Genomic DNA, 21,761 nt, shown 5'->3' with positions numbered 1-21,761 from the left:
TGGTGGGCCACCAGAGGTGCAGACCCACTGCAGTCCTTGTAGAAATAATGGTATTGGTGGGTCATCAAAGATTCAGACCCACTGTAGTCCTTGTAGAGATGGCCAGCAACCATCTGCTGCGACTGTGCAGGTGCACAATCACCATCGAAGAGTCTTGCGGACAATATAGCAAGTCCATAACCACCACTTGTGCACTCACAAAGTTTTTGGAATTGTCCTTAGAACCAGCAATGCTGTTATCCAGTCCCTTGCTGAATTATCAACACATGTGCAAACACTAACAGCCCCTACTTCTTACATATTGTCCATATACTATGACCAACAGAAACGTGTGCAGTGAAATGGAACTTACAAGTTAATAATACGATGAACTGGTGACAATTACAATTTTATAACATAAGAATACAATTACAAAGGTACAAAATACATCATTAAAAACATAATAATACAGATAACATTTGTAGTAATAGAGGCTTCACAAAAGAATAGAAACAAACATATACATCAGTGTTACAGGAATTATGATGTAAGTAAATACATAAAAGATCAGAATAATTATTGAAACATCAACTTCACACATGAGCATTAAAACAGAACAGAATTAATAATGTCTAAACATCTTTACAAAGAAAATAACATATTATCAGAAAAATTCTACAACATAACTCTTATTAGCTAAACACATTAAGACAGGGAAAACACAAATTCATATAGTGTAATAACACAAAAATACAGGACAGGGTTTGTTTTCAGTGTGACATTTGCTACTGCAGTCCACCCCAAAACTTCATTCCATATATCTTTCCTCTTATTTCAACATTTGTTTCCACCAAAAAAATTCTATCCAAGCATGCTTTCTGTATTTATATGTTCACACATTCCTTACCTCATTATTTATTTTCCATTATCTTACCTCATCATTTATTTCCAAGAAAATCCTACCTAAACCTGTTGTCCCTAAACCCTACTTTTTTGGTTCATATCCTCTTTCAAAATACTTTTTTGGCCAAACCATTTTCTTATAGCTTCTCAATTCATTTCTTCCAATTCATCACAACTTGTTCTCTTATATGGCCTACCCCATCTTAAGCTAACTTAAATCTACTGAGCTCAGATGCTAAACTAAGGGACGAGGCAATGAAGCAGCACAAAACAATTAACACAAACAGCAATGACCAAAAAAAAAAAAATGGAAATTGGCAAAGCAAGCTACAGTAAATTTAAATTACCAAGCAATGCAACATTACAACTAATATGAGCCAATGTGCAGCAACAAGAAAAGTAAATCAGTAGTAAAACTAGCTTAACAGAGTAATACAAAGTGAAATTTAGTAGCACTATGCCTGGCAAACAGCCGTAGCAAATGCAATAACTTATATCTAAACATGAGAAAGCTCAAGCAGAAAAAATATTACAGTAAAAATGGCCATGTTTAATACCTATGTCACATCTTAACACTAGAGTGACGCATCACTGTAACTTGCTCTAGCAGACAAGTTACCAAGTCACTGACAAAAATTATGTATGCAATTCCTGCGAAGTGGAAATGTCTTTTTGTGCTCCCTCATTTTTTTGGAGTACATCCATCATAAAGTTATTTTTTACTGGACCTGTAGGCATAAAATATTTATATTAGTACATCTATAAAATTTTATTTTAACCAATGCTGCAGTGCAGCTAGGAACTAGATATTAAACAAAATAGGCAAAGCAAGGCGTGAAACGTCATTCCCTAGCCATATGGCATTTCATAATGCAGTAAACAATCTTTCAACTAGCAAGACAATAGACATGAAATGTTTCTCATCATTTCATTTCAGTAAATATCATAAATTAAGAACTCTACAGTGTAATCATGTTTTCAAGTTTGAGGGTGTCGTATTTACTATGCTTTCTACAAAGGAATGTCAACAGCAAGGCTAATGGCCTCTTTTTTTTTTTTTTTTTTTTCTCCACCTGTGCCTCTGAAAGGCACACACTAATGGCTTTTTTCCAGGCGTCTGTCACACAGCTGGGTGCCCATGACGCATTACGTGAAGGTGGTCACTTAACTTTCTTACCAAAATATTTACGACAGCAGTTTCCGCTACAGTGACAGTCTCATATAAAAATATTTTGCAGGTCAAGAATTTGCGTTACAAATCTGTAGAAACAAAATCCTATTGATATAACAGTGTCCAAAAAATTTTTGTCAGCATTGTAATACACTCACGCATTTACATACATTTCATAACTCTTAAAGTACGATTCTTGGTTTCCAACATCCTTTTCCACAAATCAGGGTCCCTAACCACTACTCATTATTCATATACATTTTCATTGACACTTCTTCAATATTTCATCATAATAAATATGTAGCATAATCAAACTCCTCATATACGGTAGCATCATCTTATTGATCATAAAAATACTTCAACAGCATAATACAAATCGTCGTCGTAAAAATAACATCATAACACCTCAGTCAAATCTCAAAAACGTCGTAGCTTTCTGCAATAATGTCAAAACCTAAAAAAATTCTCTGCTCATTTCAATAGTGCCATCTACCTCAAACATACTTTAAAATCATGCTCCCTTACCAAATACATCATTCAAAGCTCTCATAGTTTCACAGTGGTTCCGAAAAAATATGAACAGTTCACAAAGTACAGACAAAATACGATTTCGTAAGTGTGAAGTTATCCAACTGTGTAATTACATAAACATCTGTCACTGATGTAGTAAAAAAAAAATGTTTGTCTCTCAGTTAAATGATCAGATAGCTGTGTAATTTATGTGTTAGAGAAATATGGTACCGAAGTGTAGAGTTGTATAAGCAAATACCATATTAGCTAGGGCTCCTTCTGCTTGCCAGACACTTGGTACACAAAGTAAGCGTATACCACCCCTGAAGATTAATGTAATTATACCCTCAGGTGTTACAGATTACAGCAATGGAATGAAATGTATCACGGAAAACCTTTGTATCTTTATGATTTAAAAATCTTTAAAAATATATGTTTTAAGTACAAAATTAATCACTGAAATACATGTACTGTAGCGCTAAACTGTGGGTCTTGTTGTAAGATAATCTCTGTGGAAGTGTCGTAGTTATCGTCCTCTGTAAGCAAAGTTCTGCTAAAGTCAATGTACTTACCTCATCATAAACAAAAGTGAAATGCTTTGCGTATAGATATTGTAGTTATTACGTACCTTACCATGATCAAGAAAGTACTATAATGTAACGTATTTTTGTGCTACGAAACAGGCTGTCTCATTGTAGCTATACCTCAAAAGCTACTACTACAACATGTTTTATTTTCCAGAATAATTCAGAAAAAGTGTGCAGATATAAAACAATGTAAATCGTGTCACATATTAGTAGCGTCGTGATATAATCGTGTAGCTGTCAAAGAAACCAAATACTAAGTCATCGGTAATCTCACATAAAGTACTTTAAATAAAGAATGTCTTTTCAGGTAAACCAAAATGTTGCATTAAAATCTCATTAGCAGTACTGGTAAATGTTCTAAGTATGTGAGCCGTATAGTCGTTACGTAATCGTGCAACTAACAAGCAAGAATGTACACACACAATAATACTGTGTCATCTGTTCACAATAACAATGCATTTGTAATTTCTGTTTAAATAAGTTCTCTTGGTTCTTGACTGGAAATTTAACTTCAAACATTGGTGCATGTTAACAGTTTCTCAGTGTGACAAACTGTAGTAGTAGCATCAAGTGAAAAGTTTTATGGCAAAGACTAAGTCAAAAAGCTGATTATCTTTCAATAAACGGTTTTACATGTGAAATGTGGTGTAAACCTGTACTCTCCCTAGTATGCAGAGTTTCAACTTCAACACAATTATCATGTGGTATATGTCGGTGAGAAATGCTAAAATTTTTCTCAACGTAAGAGTCCATGTTATTTTTCTCTGAGCCAGCCGTCGCAAGTGGCTGCCTGCGGTGCGAGTCATTGTCTGTTTCTTTGTTGGCGCGTGTCGTTATTGGAATTTGGAGACCTAACTTCTACAAATTCACCTTGTCAAGAGGGCCCTGCTCTGTTTGAATCCCGCCAGTTCTGATGCAATTCAGGTCTGTCGTTATGATCATATCGTCTGTCGTCATGTCGGTAGATTCCACAGTATCTTTCTTGTCGGTCACATGGTGGAGAATTTCTCCCTGAATCGTAACTGCGCGCTGAACTGTTGCGTCTGAAGTTATTCTGTCTCATTTGATAATAATAGTTCTGCCATATTGTCTGTTTCTATGATTGTCTCTGTCATATTCATTACCGCGGAGAGGTGAACTTTCCCTGTAATTATTACTACTCTGCCAACGGTTTTCATACGGGTGGTGTCTGTTTTGGTCACGATTTACATTGTAAGAATAGCCTTGTCGTGTATTAATTCTGTCATCGCGGAATTGTGACAGATGTGACCTGTAATTGTTGTGCTCCTGTTTTCGCGTTCCGCGATTATCAGTGTCAGTTTCCAGATCTTGTAACAGTCTCTGAAAAGCTTCAATGTCGTCTTTGCAACGTCCTGCCAAAATAATACGTCGTAAATGTTCAGGCAGTTTGATTAAGCAAATGCGGATGAGTTCTGAGGGGTTGTATGGGTTTGGCAGGTACTGATTCTTGCGCAACATGTCTTCAACATATTTCACAAGATTGGAGAATTCAGATTGCTCGAAATGTTTCATCATTATGATGCTATGTTTTACTCGGTCTTGTGTAGCTTGAGACCAATACGCTGAGAGGAAGGCATGATAAAATTCTCCTTCATTGTGACAATCGTGAATGACCGATCGCATTCTTACAGCTGGTTTATTCTCCAAGTAGCCACACACAAATTCTAACCTGTGCTCCAGTGACCAGTTGGGAGGAAAACAATGAGAGAATTGATGAAGCCATGCTTGTGGATGAATGTCATTGTCAGAATTCTTAAATGTTTTGAATTTACGTGTAGTAATGAACAGCTTATAGTCAAGATCATCGTGTCGGCGAGTCGCACATCGCTCATTTTTACTTCGTTTCGGCGGTTCCATCTCAAAATCCAATCCACCTTACCAATTTCTTTCATAATTTCCGAAGTGTCCTGTGTTATTATTTTGTGGTTGTTCCGTATTTCTATGTCCCTCTTCCCATACTGGAGTGCGAGTGTCCTCTGAAATATGTAATTCTTGTATTACTTGTGCCAACTGATCTTGTACTTCCCGGATTTCCTTTTGTACTGTGTATTGATTTGATTTTGATTTTGTTTGAATTTTCTAATTTGTCCATACTCTTCAGTGTCCGTGAAGGCTACAGGTCTTGTGTCATTCAGATCACCTACCTTTGTAGATAAGTTAGTGAACTGATCTGAAAGTTCGGCTACTTTATCCGATAGTGAAATTATTTCCTCTGTGTGTTTTTCTGAACCAAGTTTCAGAGTGTCCATTTGTGTTCAAATCGTATCTACTGTGTCCTTTAAGTTTTCCTGAGTTTTTGCAAGTTGCGTAACCGAATCGGTAGATGCAATGGAGTCAATTTTAGCTTGCAAGGTGTCGTGATTTTCATGAACAATAGTTTGCAGTTATTTTATGGCTGCTTCGTGATTCTGTAGTGCATTTTCATGACGCGAAAAAATAGGTTGGAAATGCTCAAAAATTTGTGTTTTTACGTCATTACAGACTTTTTGACATTTCGATTCAATGTTATGTAACTAAGTAGTTAAATCTACACGTGTTTGTTCAAGTGTGGTGTCTAACTTTTGAAGCTTTTGCTGTATTTGTCTCTGATTTTGTTCCATTGTGTTTAACTGTTGCTGTGTTTGTCTCTGGTGTTGTTCCATTGTGTCTAACTTTTGAAGATTTTGTCCCACTTGTTTCTGATTTTGTTCAAGCGTTGTGTCTAACTTTTGTAGCCTTTCTCCCATTTGTTGCATTAACTCTAATAACACTGGACTGGTGTCTGAAACATGTTTCTCAGTGCTTTTCGGCAGTGAAGTTGCACCGGCAACATTCACATTTTGACAAGCGGAAAATGTGTCTTGACTCATTTGAGAAAACAGTGAGAACCCAAAACCTGAATCTACAGTATTTGCAATATTGTGTTCTGTCATACCCGATTCCTGAGGCGGGCTGTTGCCGACCGATCGATCGATAATGCTTCCCTGTTCACTAATTGTTTCACTGTCTACACCATTGTTTGCCGCCCGCTCTATTTCCCTATGCACAATTACCAAATTACTATGCTGAACATTAGTTAATTCATTACACAGTGGCGCTAACACACTGCTTTCGTCTTCACTGTCATTTCTAAGTTTACTTTGGAGCCTAGTATTACGTTTTCCACACGCCATTATTGTCACAATATTTCACATGACAACACAGAAAAGCACAATTTGTAAAGCAAAAATAAGAAAACACAATAACATAGCACTGAAAATAATATCTAGTTAATTGCAAGCGCAGCTGCGAAATACTTGGTGCAAATTTACATGCGTGCCACACCTGTTTTAATGTACAACAATGAAAGACTGCAACTACAAAGGAGATTCTCTCTACAATTACGCGCTAGCAATAAACAAAATCTACACTAATAACACATACTACAAGAAAAAATCAGAAGATTCCAGTGAGGTACCATCGGCTAAAGGTCGACATATGAAACGTCCCCTTTGAAAAATTATACATGACTGTGCTTAAATTAACACACAATATTTTAGCGCAACGCAATCTGACTTTCAAAAATCCCTACAAAAGAATGGCCCTGACTAACATTATCGAATACCTTTCACAAATCACTTACCTCACAAAAATCTTGGTAACTCGAACTACTGCAATACAGCGAGTGCCACTACTGCCAGCTAAATAAAAGATTCAAACTACGGAAGGCACTAACTACTGATAGGCATAGTTAACAAATGAAACATTTTAGTAGAGAACAAACAATGTATTTACCTTAATAGTCATCAAAACTCATAATATATATAGCAGTTCATGACATCCAGTCTTACAAATTTCAAAACTCCGCCATTTCTCTCCCCACATCCACCACTGCTGGCGGCTCACCTCCAACTGCCCAACGCTATGCGCTGTTAACATCCAGCTGCCCAACACTACAATGGCAGACAACAATGCAAACTAGCCACAGACTGCACACAGCACAGCCAGTGATTTTCATACAGAGCGCTACGTAACGTTGCCAATAAGAAAACCTAAACAGCCTACTTACAAAATATAAAACAACTATGAGAGTTACTGATTTATGATGCTTAGTTTGCAGTCAGTTCTGACTATTGTTAGCAACTACGCTTCAGTCCCTAAACCTAGTTACAGAAATGCGAATTAGACGCATCACGTATTCCAGGCCGTAGCAGCCGCGACTTGGAGACACCAGCTATGGTCACTTCCCAGCCCGCTGTAAGATCACATCGGTTCGTCTTCTTCCTGCTGGTATTGTAACTGAGATTTGGCAACAAGGCAATGTATGTTTGGCAACTCTGTGATCGACGAGTTACTTCCTAGTGTGCACGGAATTAAGCCTCAAAGTTCACTCGATTTTACCTGTCATTTTCATTGAATAATCTGAGATATTATCGCTTGAGGTGTAACAAAAGATTGTAAATTTACGGTTTTCAGCCCAGGAAAGTCGTTGCGCGTGGAAATCGCAACTAATCTCGTCCTTCAAATAGCGGTTTCCGAGGTCTAGCCACTATTGGTCTCGTAAGAGGAAGCAAAGGCATATACTACTTCGCCAGCTCTGTGGTAACGTGCTGACCTGTGAAAAAGCGTATGACATGGTTCGCAGTTCCAGTATCACTGAGTGTAGCGTTTTTATCCATTCTGTGAAAGAGCTACAAGCAGTCAGATCAAACATCGATAAGGAAATCGCAAGAAAACACCTTCGGCTCATAGTCCAATGGTGAAAAACTTACAATGCTGCACAACAGGTAACGCCTCTTATCGCTGCTGACAAGCAAATTTTGAGTTTCTAGGAATACATAACTTTATTTATGAAATTCCACATTTGCATACCTCTTGAGTATGACACAGCATACCAATTAAACACAGACCCAATCAAAATCTAAGTGAGTAGTATTTTACCAATTCGTGACGATAGTAGCACGCTTGTGTACAGATACTCAGTTTTATTAAAACAGACTTTCGTCCTAAGGTTATCGTGGGTAGTTTTATTTCATTTTTTATAATACAGTTCACAATTTGCGTAAGGTTTCCTTTAACGCTGTTAAAACAATAGTAAACATGAGAGAGAAATTAATCATCAATGATATATGCGAATTCTCTGATGTTATCTATACCAGTCTGAAAATCCACATGCACTTTATTGATTACATGCATGTAAAAAACTTGTTCTGAGTTAAAGCTGTCAAACAAGGTTTGAAGAAGAATACAATGCCACTACCACACGACAGCTAATGTAGAAAATACTTTTCCGACGTATTTTGGCACGATGCGCTCTAACCATACATAATACAAACGTTTTGAGATGCGTCTACTGTCTGGCTGTCTGTTAAACCTGAAATGAACAAAATGTCGCAGAAGTTAGCCCTTTTTCTACATACGACTATTTTGGGTTGAGAAGTGAAGGAAATTATGTTACAAGTTCCAGTAGATGGATAATTTTAGCAGACAGCAGAATTGCGTTTTAAAAAATATAGCAGTGAATGTACTCAAACTCGCGACATTTTATCTATCGTGCGCGAAACCTACCATTACGGCACTAGCTGACACGTAGCTATAACAGCTCCAGAAGTCACAACAATTCCTCCAGAACTTCTGCATTCCACAGCGCTGTGGGATAATGCATATCGCCAGGTCAGTACTTATGAGATACAAACAGTTATACCTTTCCTTTTGCACTGCACGACGTTTTCAACAAACAGATAGCGCAATAGAGTAGCTCAAGTGGAAAGGAACACTACCTATTTAAATTTCTACATCCTACACTGTTGGCAGTTCTGTGTTGGTGGCAGTTACTTGATTTTATTTTGGTGATTACAAAATAAAGTTGAATGCATGCACTGGGTAGCCGAGGCAGCTAGTTCATGGTGATTCGGACAACCAACATGCTGCAAATTGATACAGGGAGCCTGTGTGTCAGAATTCTCAGCCAGTATGGTACAACGGCGTTCTGATGGAAAAATGAGCCACTGAGCAGAGGGTTTGCTGGTCTGTTGGGCTGATGATAGGTTCATATATCTATGGTCTGAGTTCGATTCCAACTTCGGACAATGATTTTAGATAGGGAGAGACAGATTCCATTCTCTTCTGGCTACACCAAGTGAAGAAGATATAATGGCATTGTGGTCTGAAATTCACATTAAAAATTATATTCCTTCTCTACCAAGTAGACATTAGGTTGAGCCACAATAAAGTCTTGAGTGGCGACATGTAGAAACTCTATCACCAGTAACCTTTCTTATTTATTTCTGGTGACCAAACAAACGCTATGTAGGCTCACAGGACACTTATTCGATGTTTTATCTGAGCTTCTGTGTGTCGATAAAATTGGTTCTGAACTGGGAATGCAACTCAGACCGCCCTTAACGCGGAATTTGATCCCTTCGTGACAATACAGCTCGGCTACAATTTGTTGTTTGTTCAAAACTGCAGATTCCTCAACATCTCCACATATTGGACGTGAATGGGTCCGAATCCTGGCCCCGCACTAATGATTTCATTATGTATTATCAAGCTCTAGCATGAGAACACCTATCTACAGGTGGATAATAATGTCGATTTTTAATGTATTTTCATTCGTTGTCAACACTAACGATATTTGACGATTTTGACTCCCAGTGAGACACAGAACTATTTGCGAGATCACTGTAGGTTCAAGATGTTATTCCGAGCTGCTGGTGGAGAAAAATTCGGTAGCTGACGTCTCTTTGTGTGTAGTCAACAACGACATGTGTGGAGCTCTATTCCCAGTCAGCACTGGACTCTTGGTCATATTATTTTTAGTTCAAACACGCTCACATGTCACTGCTGTTGCAACAAACCCATATTTAACGTTTGTTTTCTCTAGAATATAACAGCGATAGGTGCCGGGTTGGAGTCCTGGGAAGGAAAAAATTAATGTTTCGTCTCGTCATTTCAGTTAAAACATCTAGCTACTGCGGAGAAAATCCGATATGTCACTGTTGATTGTGCTTCGATATCTATCTTATTAGGTTCTGGGTTCGAATCCCTGTCCAACACAAACCTTTACCTCACGGCATTTCAAATAAGTTACTTGCCAAGAAGCAGTATTTTACATCTCTCGTAGTTCGTTAACAGGGACAATAGGTGCTGGGTAGGAATTCGCGTCCGTTAAAAATGTTTGCGTTATGTAATTGAAAGTTGGTATTTGCTAATTGATACTGTCTAAAATCGAGGTATATCACTCTCTGTATGCCTAATCAGGAATGACTGTTAGTTTCCGTCAGTCACGAAATCTTTGCTTAGTCTGCATGACCTGGGTTTGGATCCATATGCAGAACGAGACGGTTCGTCGTGTCATTTGAAGTTCATACATATTCTCAACCAGATGCTCGTGCATAACTTAAATTTTTAATGTCATTTTGTGTTAAATAATAAGTACGGTATGTTACTTTGAAGAGGAAATCATGAATACGACGAACTTACTACGTGCATTACCTATCTGAGGTAATAATGAGAGTGGTAACGTTTCAGGTATGTCATTTATTGTAATAAATGTGAGCTTACAAGCCTTAAGGACAGTCTTACCTGTGGTAAGGTGTTCCCTGATATTTGTAGTATCGTAGTATTACTTCAGATCTTGAGTTATTGCGATACAGAGCAGTGTTTTCTAGTAGTGACTTGCTGGAACCATTTTCAATAGTCAAACGACTGTACCAAGGAGCGATTAGAGGACCTGCTAGACAGCTGCGTTATGTGGGTTGCATGCGAATAAGGCGAAATGCAATTCAGGTCGTTCAGATACTTTTGAGCATGACTGTACATTGCACTTTGATATAACAATAGCACAAAAACCAGTTTTAGCAATTAACATATGTGCACAGCAATAAATAATTTTTGCGTTTACCTTATACTACATAGTTCAGGCACTGCCATCGTTCTCCACGACCAGCCTACCCAACCGCCCGACTGCGAGCTACAACCAATACTGCTGCTGACACTGCTCTCTGGTCTGCAATTCTATTGTAGCTTATATATTGCATGCAGTGTGTGAGCAATCCATCAAAGTTACATCTGCTCGAGTGTGCTAGCAATAAATTCCTTAGTCATGTACCTTCTTACATAGGGACAGGTTCAAACTGCTGTAGGTTGCAGTAGGTATTAGGAGATGAGGAGGCTCTCATAGGATGGAGATCTTGGAGAGATGCATCAAACCAGTCTTCGGACTGAAGATCACAACACGCACAAGATCGGGACTGTATGGAGAATGAATAAGATTGTTTCGACTGTGCTGCAGAAGTTGCACCGAGAAGCTCTTACGCGGCCTCCATACAGTACCAATCTGTCCCCCGTGTAATTTCCAAATTTCGGAGTCCAAAGGAAAGACATTCGTCGGTGTCGATTTGCTTCGGACGAAGAGGTGCACATCTGGACACAATCGTGGGACCTTAGTGAACTGCAAACATGAAGGATTTCACCGACTTGTCTCACAGTGGGATAAACGTATTAACAGTTACGGTGATTACTTTTGAAATAATAAATAGTTTACTTACTTTTTCTCCATTTGTCTCTAAAGGATACTCAGTATTGTAGAACACTCAGTATAATGTCGTTTATTGAAACTGAACTACACTTCTCGAACAATCACTATAGACGCACAAAAACAAATAACTTGTGAACGACCATTCAAGAGCGTCGGTGAGGTCCGTCAGAGCTGTTCCCAGCTCGGCGAGGAACTGGCTGTACTGCTGCTGCGCTGGCCTTATAAAGCCGGCGGAGGCCGGAGGAGTACTCCAACTTTCCCTGAATCTGTGAAGCGACCTATGCAGAAAAAGGTTCGCATTAGTCTCTAGCAAGTTCTGTTTGTTTTGAAGAATTGTTTTCCTCTTGGTTGCGCCTGCAAGTGCTTGTGTATGTTATATGGTGCACGGGAGTGTCTTGAATGTAGTCTGCCTGGCAAGGGGCGTTTGTGGCAGACGTAACAGTCTCCTTTTTAATTAGTTGCCTCTTATAATAAACAAAGGTAATGTACGCTGCAATGATTGCAGACTCATTGCAATGTATTCATAGGTCTATAACACGGTACACACATGTCGCAAAGCAAAGGCATAACTGGAGCAATGGCAGGTAGCTCTTCTAATGAGTAGGCTGACAACCTTTTTGCCAGCTCCCAGCTTACAATGCCATCCGACTTTTTTCTGTTATTTGGTGAACATAAAACAGGAATACTGCAGAACATCTGAGCTCTCTTGGCGCCATTACAATGAAGTTGCTATATGTCAGAAGAAAATTTAAACTGTTCGCCGTAAGACAATTCTCCCAGGCAGTTCGTCTTCGAACTTGGGTTAATGAACAATTGTTGTCAAATTATTATGCTTATTTTCCGTATAATGTGAATTTTATGCGTAGAAGACACGCTCGTAGGCAGCCCCATTTTTTGTCGGGACTTGTGCGCCTCCGCTGATAGCATGGCGAGATTCCAAGACGCAGACAGCAGGCGAGCAGCGCAGGCTCCTTAAGGCGGCGGACGATAGCGCTCGCTAAGCGTAGCGCGCCGCCAACTTTGCGCCAAGCGGCGCTCGCTAGCTGGCAACTTTGAGTTAAGGCCTTGCGTAAGTAAGGCACACGCACCCAAGTTCCGCCAGGTTTACGGCCGGGGCCTCGCCTTAATTAGTCGTGATTTACGCGACTCAAAAAATTTTTCGTCCAAGTTTAAAAGTCGCCCAGAAATGAAAGCAGTGAACGCGGGTAATGAAATTATAGGTTTCACTATTAAAGTCAAGTGCAAATTCATATCGTTGCCCAACCGCTTTTGTGGCTAGCAACAACGGTTTGTTATTTAAATACAAAAACAAAGATGCCGTGAATAATTCAGAAACTTAACATGCGTCTAAAGTGATGTAAGTCTTTCATCCAGAATCTAATTTAAGATATTACCAACCTGCCTACATTTTCACGAGTTTCTTGGGGCTTCCTTTTCCATAGCAGGTAAACTAGAATTGTTTGTAGAAATCTAACACTTTATCAAAAATCGACTGAAGCTACTAGTAGCTTATCTCGGCCATTTCTGGCTCAGATAACGATCTTACCTGAGGATCACTGAGAAGGGCTTCCGATGTCAGGTTACACACCTGAGTGGACTTATATTCAAGGTCACACTCCATTCCTCGATTCCCCCCCCCCCCCCCCCCCGCCACCAAGGAGCCACCAGGAATTGACCAAATCACACAGGCACACAGGGAATCCCCATCCCCCCTCCCCTCATCTCCTTGTACCCCACCCCCACCCCTCCCCTCCCCCTGCACCAATAAAACTGAAGCACCCCCTCCCCATCCTCATATTTTGTGACTGGGACAGTTGAGTGGGTGGGGTTCACTCTGGAGCTATACATCATAGGGAGAAGATTAGGCTGTGTCTATTTGTTTTTAACAAAAGGTATTTAGCAGTGTCACTTGAAGTTTACTTTTTGTTAATAAAACGTAATATTTCGTCATTCGAGGCACCATCAGAGACCACACCCAGGCAGATATGTAAGTCATTTTTCCACAATTTTACACATTTCTCCAAAATTTTACATATTTTACCCAATAACAAGAGCTCTGTCAACGTCATGTTTCCCCTCTCAGCCAATCACGATTAATGACGTCATAGTGTATGTGGTTCAAATGGCTCTGAGCACTATGGGACTTAACTACTGTGGTCATCAGTCCCCTAGAACTTAGAACTACTTAAACCTAACTAACCTAAGGACATCACACACATCCATGCCCGAGGCAGGATTCGAACCTGCGACCGTAGCAGTCACGCGGTTCCGGACTGCGCGCCTAGAACCGCTAGACCACCGCGGTCGGCATAGTGTATGTGTTTCAAAAATAGCGCCTTTGCATGGGCAACGCTTGCAGCCAGGTGGGATGGAGACACGTAATGATAATTATGATACCTCAACAAAATAACCCATGCAATATAATTTAAGTATATGCGACATTGTTGTAAGTCTCATGTATTAACAGCAGCAAAATCCAAATATTGTTGCCCCTATTAACGTTACGTCGACTGATCCATAGAAATACAAACACAAGCTGGGTAGCTAGCACGCTGCCGTATTTGCTGCCAAAACTAGTCTGTGCATTAATAATGAATGACATTGCATTCATATGTATGCTTTAAACTGGAAAGCCAATGCATTGCTACTAATCGGTCACAACACGATATTTATACAAATAACCCCTGTGGTATTATTTGCTTCTAGGCAGTATACGAAGACATGCTTTCAACAGCTCGCAGATAATTTTCACCACCTCCTAAGTTGGCTGCCAGATGGTGGAGTCCATGCACTTATATAGGGATTCTTCTTGGCTCTCTAAATGCCGTATGAAAGTGATTAAAAAACGTTCTAGAATTATTTTATTACACGGCTCCAGTATGATATTGAACAAGTGTATGAGCTACTGAATTATCCATACAGTCTTATTAACAAAAATATATCGTTATCCTGTGTTAAGACAAAAAATGCATTATTTAGTAGCAATAACACTCCTACATTTACCTCATACAATAAAGTCATTGTCTAAGGCGCTGCAGTCATGGACTGTGAGGCTGGTCCCTGCGGAGGTTCGAGTCCTCCCTCGGGCATGGGTGTGTTTGTTTGTCCTTTGGATAATTTAGGTTAAGTAGTGTGTAAGCTTAGGGAGTGATGACCTTAGCAGTTAAGTCCCATAAGATTTCACACACATTTTTTTTAATAAAGTCATTAGGTTTAAAGTGGTGGACTTTACCACGAATCCACCTCTCTCCAGGTTCTCATATATCACTAGAGCTCTGAAAAAGTCCTGTATACGACACTGTCATTGATGACGAAGCACAGAGCAGCTAATATCGGAGTCAAGTTCAGAGGAGGGTGCTGCCGAAAGGAGAAACAGAAGGTTCTCTCTCTCTCTCTCTCTCTCTCTCTCTCTCTCTCTCTCTCTCTCTCTTGCAAGCCAGCAAATGCGACATCTCATTTGGAAAATGGCCGTAGCCCTTGGGTGTGATGTTTTCCTCTTATAGCTTTTTGGTGCGTAATTTGTTGAAGGACCATAAGTTTAAGATACGGTGCTACGTAATTATAAAAAATGGCTCTGAGCACTATGGGACTTAACATCTGTGGTCATCAGTCCCCTAGAACTTAGAACTACTTATACCATACTAACCTAAGGACATCACACACATCCATGCCCGAGGCAGGATTCGAACATGCGACCGTAGCAGTCACGCGGTTCCAGACTAAGTAGTTATAACCTATGTATATTTATGCTTTCTGGTATGGGTCTGCATTGACAAGCAAATCCCGTAATGCGCTTTTATGAGTTTACTGGCCACACTTCATAGCACTGAACAATTTGCTGCTTTTTTAATGGTATAACACGCCCCTTATTAAGTAGAGGACAATTTCAAAAACCAATAAAAATAATTCTGGATTTGCTACTGGTAGGTTCAATCAACACGCTAGTATTATATGCACTCAAATTGGACAGCATACACTTTGCATAAGGTAAAAGAAATTCTAACTCGTATAGACAGCTACTTCCTCCCTCCAGCTCCGTTTTTGTGAGTAGCACAAGGTATCATACGCAGAATGTGGGTACTCTAAAACAAATTAGGAGGAAATGTCGCCGGCCGAAGTGGCCGTGCGGTTCTAGGCGCTGCAGTCTGGAACCGCGAGACCGCTACGGTCGCAGGTTCGAATCCTCCCTCGGGCATAGATGTGTGTGATGTCCTTAGGTTAGTTAGGTTTAACTAGTTCTAAGTTCTAGGGGACTAATGACCTCAGAAGTTGAGTCCCATAGTGCTCAGAGCCATTTGAACCATTTTTTGGAGGAAATGTCGTGATCACATGATCCTCATATAAACAACCTAGGGTTTGGACAGGCATTAAGAAACACGATGAAACTATGCGCAAGTGTATGTCTAATACTTGCTTGGAAACATATGTACGTGAACACTGGCCTGCCGGTAACGTAGGCTTCATGAAAAAGCTACAATATATTTCTCACAATAATTATAGGCCCCATCTATTAATTCAAGTATCTCAGTCTGAATAGCAAATCCTGCATTTTTTCGTAAAACACCACAAAAATTCTAAAAATGTTACATATGTGGTAAATAATTGTAAGTCCATGGACAATCGTGGGAATTTATTTACACCATACTGACACTAGCGCTGTATGGTGGAACCGTAAAAAGTCTGGAGTTGTGTTGGTAGAAGCCAGTTATAGTAATGTAGCAGAAGAATTGATTTCAGTCATCCGGCAAAACAATTTTGACTTTCGCCATTTTCTACGAAACAGCTGCCAGCATCTTTGTTTACTGTAATAGACTTACACATTAAAACTGTAGGTATATAGTGTTTAGTTTCACAAACTATTATAGGTACTGTATTGCATCGTGCTATTGTCGAACAATCCATTAAAACTACGGTCTTCCTCATCGTGTACACATATAGCTAAATATATAACACTTTTGTATAATTTTGGAAGACATAAGCAGCAAACACCTCATGATCACATGACAACAACATATAAGCTAGTATTACACTACTGGTCATTAAAATTGCTACACCAAGAAGAAATGTAGATGATAAACGGGTATTCATTGGACAAATATATTATACTAGAACTGACATGTGATTACATTTTCACGCAATTTGGGTGCATAGATCCTGAGAAATCAGTACCCAAAACAACCACCTCTGGCCGTAACAACGGGCCTTGATACGCCTGGGCATTGAGTGAAACAGAGCTTGGATGGCGTGTGCAGGTGCAGCTGCCCATGCAGCTTCAACACGATACCACAGTTCCTCAAGAGTAGTGACTGGCGTTTTGTGAAGAGCCAGTATCTCGGCCACCATTGACCAGACGTTTTCAATTGGTGAGAGATCTGGAGAATGTGCTGGCCAGGGCAGCAGTCGAACATTTTCTGCTTCCAGAAAGGCCCGTACAGGACCTGCAACATGCGGTCGTGCATTATCCTCCTGGAATGTAGGGTTTCGCAGGGATCGAATGCAGGGTAGAGCCACGGGTCGTAACACATCTGAAATGTGACGTCCACTGTACAAAGTGCCGTCAATGCGAACAAGAGGTGACCGAGACGTGTAACCAATGGCATCCCATACCATCACGCCGGGTGATACGCCAGTATGGCGATGAAGAATACACGCTTCCAATGTTCGTTCACCGCGACGTCGCCAAACACGGATACGATCATCATGATGCTGTAAACAGAACCTGGATTCATCCGAAAAAATGAAGTTTTGCCATTCGTGCACCCAGGTTCGTCGCTGAGTACACCACCGCAGGCGCTCCTGTCTGGGATGCAGCGTCAAGGGTAACCGCACCGATGGTCCCCGAGCTGATAGTCCATGCTGCTGCAAACGTCGTCGAACTGTTCGTGTACATGGTTGTTGTATTGCAAACGTCCCATCTGTTGGCTCAGGGATTGAGACGTGGCTGCACGATCCTTTACAGCCATGCGGACAAGATGTCTGTCATCACGACTGCTAGCGATACGAGGCCGTTGGGATTCAGTACGGCGTTCCGTATTACCCTCCTGAACCCACCGATTCCATAGTCTGCTAACAGTCATTGGATCTCGACCAACGCGAGCAGCAATGTCGCGATACGATAAACCGCAATCGTGATAGGCTACAGTCCGACCTTTAGCAAAGTCGGAAACGTGATGGTACGCATTTCTCCTCCTTACACGAGGCATCACAACAACGTTTCACCAGGCAACTCCGGTGAGCTGCTGTTTGTGTATGAGAAATCGGTTGGAAACTTTCCTCATGTCAGCACATTGTAGGTGTCGCCACAGGCGCCAAACTTGTGTGAATGCTCTGAAAAGCTAATAATTTGCATATGACAGCATCTTCTACCTGTTGGTTAAATTTCACCTCTGTAGCACGTCATATTCGTGGTGTAGCAATTTTAATGGCCAGTAGTGTACATTCCAGCAGACCAAATTGCAGAACGACTTTAGAAAAGCATATACGATATCTGTAATAAGTTATTTTCTCAGTCTGTTCAGTTTAGTACAGATATGCTGGTGCCTCGAATGTAGACCTCGAGTTACATAGCTTAACATAATGTGTTATTAACAAATATACATTAGAGATAAGCAAACTCATTCATCTTTGGGAACTAGTTCACGTGTAATCGTTCCTTTCTGGGAACAGTTTGTTTTCACTTGTTCACCGTTCTTCATCTAATTTTGCATGCTATATGGATTTTAGAGAAACTTCCAGAGAAAATATCATGTTCGCAAAAGTATTACGTTTGCGTGATAAATTTATTGACATCGTTGTGTAAACAGGACGTTTACTTCGAATTCTTTAGCTGAATGTGTCCTTAAAAAGTATCACATTAGTCGGCTGATGTGATGGGGCAGTGGCCGCAAACCAGACACAGCGCGGCCAGAGCAGCAGAGCAGGCTGAATGGAAGTACAGATTATGGAAAGTGTTTATGACCCAGCACTGATCAGCACAGCCATCATTCACTTTCGAGGCAAGCTCGTAATTATATCAAGTACAGTGTCTTTGTTTTCCGTTCGCTTACAAAAAATAATATACACTCATGTTTGCTTTACTAGCGTTAAGTAACTGAATCTAAACTGTTCTCTGCCACTCCAGCATCAATAGTTAAGTTCTCTTTCAGAACGTGCATAGGTGTAAATTAAGTACACATCAAAGTGTCGTGCTACCTGTGTGGCAAGTGAAGTTTCCGGCAGAAGAGCAGAGAAAATGTGTAGTAAAATCAGCGGTGGAGGTAATGACGTAAATATGCTCGGCGCTATGGAAAAGGGCAGGAAAAAATTGCCTTTGAAACTTACCTTGAATGACTTTTTAGTTAAATCATTAGTTTCTTTCACAGTGCAAGTGTTTAACCTGACACCAGAAATGCTTGTCAGTGACTTCGAGATAAGATCGTTAGCTGATCCAGAAATGGCAGAGATAACCTGCTGATATCTTTGCTATATAAGATAAAACGGATCAGAGTCATAAATATGAGACGAATATTTATATACAGGGAGTCCCAAAAAGAATGAGCCGATTTTAAATAGAATTATTTATTAGTAAGAAGGGCTTAACACCAACAAATTGCATACTAAATTACTCAGAAAGGACAGAAGTTTATAAAAATCCATCACAAATGTTCAATATGTCCTCCACTGGCTGCACGGACATCTAGCCGATAGCCGAATTCATCCCAAACTGAGCGTAAGGTGTCTTCAGTCACTGAAGCTACAGCAGCTGATATTAGTTCATCAATGTCACGAGGTAAGGGAGGAACGTAAACACATTGTTTAACATATCCCCACAGGAAGAAATCACATTGAGTTAAGCCAGGGGACCTAGGAGGTCAAGAGTGTAAAGCTTGGTCTCGCGGTTCTGTACGCCCTACCCAACGTTGAGGCACGTTGGCATTGAGGAGGCTGCACACTCCAGCTCAGTGCTCGTAGCGACATCTAGTGGATTTTTTCTGAAACTGTAGACCATGCCGATTACATCTAGCGCTGTTTCAGTTCCCTTGTGACAGTCGTCTCAATATTACTGCAAGTTAAAATCGGGTCATTCTTTTTGGGACACCCTGTACATCTACATCTACACCGACGGGCCAAAACATTATGATCACTGCCTACCGCTAAGTCGAATGTCTCCTGGTGGTGTTGCGGTCACGTGAAACAGTAAGGAAAGAACGTAAGTGGAAGAGGGACGAATGGGCAGCCATTAAAGTGAAGAAACGAGCCGCAGATGTGGAAATCCGCTGATATAATTGGTTTTGACAATGGGCACATTGTTGTGGCGCTGCTGTTGGAAATGAGGATCTCTGAAACGGCGAAGCTGGTCGGCTATTTGCGTGCTGCTGTCGTGAGCACCCATGAAAAGTGGTCGAAGTATGGTGAAATAACGAGTGGGCCGTATGCTATTGGACGACCACGTCTCATCACAAAACGTAGGAATCGGTGGATCCCCCGCTGTGTAATCCAGGATACACTGCGGTCTGTGCCAGATCTGACGACACAGTACAATGTTGGCGCAGACACAAGTGTTTCGCAGCACATCGTTCAAAGGCCATTGTTCAACATGGAGCTCCTGTGTTGACCCGACGACATCGTCAGTTACGATTGCAGTGGGCACAGAATCACTGAGTTTTCACAGTGGATCAATAGAAACGTGTCGCCTATCGAATGAATTGCATTTCCTGTTACACCAGGTCGTTGGTGGTGTCCTTAAACGCCGTCAGTCCAGACAAATGACTGCCTGAAACGTGCTCCGAGCCACATATGCAGGCCGGTGAGCACAGAATTGTGCTGTGGGATACATTGAGTTGGGCCTCTATGCGACCTGTGGTAGTTCTCGAAGGCACCAGGACAACATTGAACTACGTGAATATTATTGCGGACCACCTGCATCCTTCCATGGTTCAAGTATTCACCGATGGTGATGACATCTTCCAGCAGGATAACTCTCAGCAACTCAAGTCCAGAATCGTGCTATAATGGTTTGAGCAGCATGATAGTGAACTCACGTTAATGTCTTAGACAGCAAATCCCCGTGATCTGCATCTGTTGAAAACATATCGGGCACCAGCTGTGTGACCACAGGCCATCGTCCCGTAATTTGCGGAAATTTAGTGACCTGTGAGTAGACATCCGGAGCCACATACTTCTGTAGAATGTATGCCGCACAGAGTCGCTGCTGTAGTGTTTTCGAAAAGTGGACCAACATGCTATTAAACAGGTGGGTTGAGTTTTTTGGGGGAAGAGACCAAACAGCGAGGTCATCGGTCTCATCGAATTAGGTAAGGACGGGGAAGGGAGTCGGCCGTGCCCTTTCAAAGGAACCATCCTGGCATTTTCCTGGAGCGATTTAGGGAAATCACGGAAAACCTAGATCAGGATGGCCAGACGGGGGATTGAACCGTCGTCCTCCCGAATGCGAGTCCATTGTGCAAATCACAGCGCCACCTCGCTCGGTATTAAACAGGTGGTTATATAGTTTTGTCTCATCAGTTTACAGCTTATTGCATGCTGTGGAGGAAACTTCTGGCACCACTATCTGTTGACGTTATTTCTTGTTGTATTCACGAATGTCATGTGGCAAAAATAACTGTCGGTAAAACTCCATATGACATGAAATTTCTCTAATTTTCTTGTCATGACTATTTCGCGAGACGTATGTGGGCGAAGGTAATATGTGCACTATCGTTTTTGTAAAGTAAACTCTTGAAATTTTAAACAGTAAACCTCTACGTGATGCACAACGCCTCCCTCTTAGCACCTTTAGTTTGCTGGGCATCTCCGTAACGCTCACTAACCGACTTAACGAACCCACACCGTTCTTCGTTGGACCATCTCTATCCATCACATTAATGCTATCTACTAAGCGTCCCAGATTCATGAACAGTAGTCAAGAATCGGTCTAACGAGTATTTTGTAATGGTGTGGATGAATTACATTTTCTTAAAATTATGCCAATTAATCAAAATGGGGCATCTGCTTTCCCTACTATTTACTTCATGCATTAGGTGCACTTTAGGTCTCTCAGAATGGTTACACCCAAGCACGAGGACGTGCTGAAAATTGATACCTCGGAATT

The sequence above is a fragment of the Schistocerca serialis genome, chromosome 2, assembly GCF_023864345.2.
Source record: "Schistocerca serialis cubense isolate TAMUIC-IGC-003099 chromosome 2, iqSchSeri2.2, whole genome shotgun sequence".
Classification (NCBI taxonomy): Eukaryota; Metazoa; Arthropoda; class Insecta; order Orthoptera; family Acrididae; genus Schistocerca; species Schistocerca serialis.
This window is presented reverse-complemented; position numbering follows the sequence as displayed.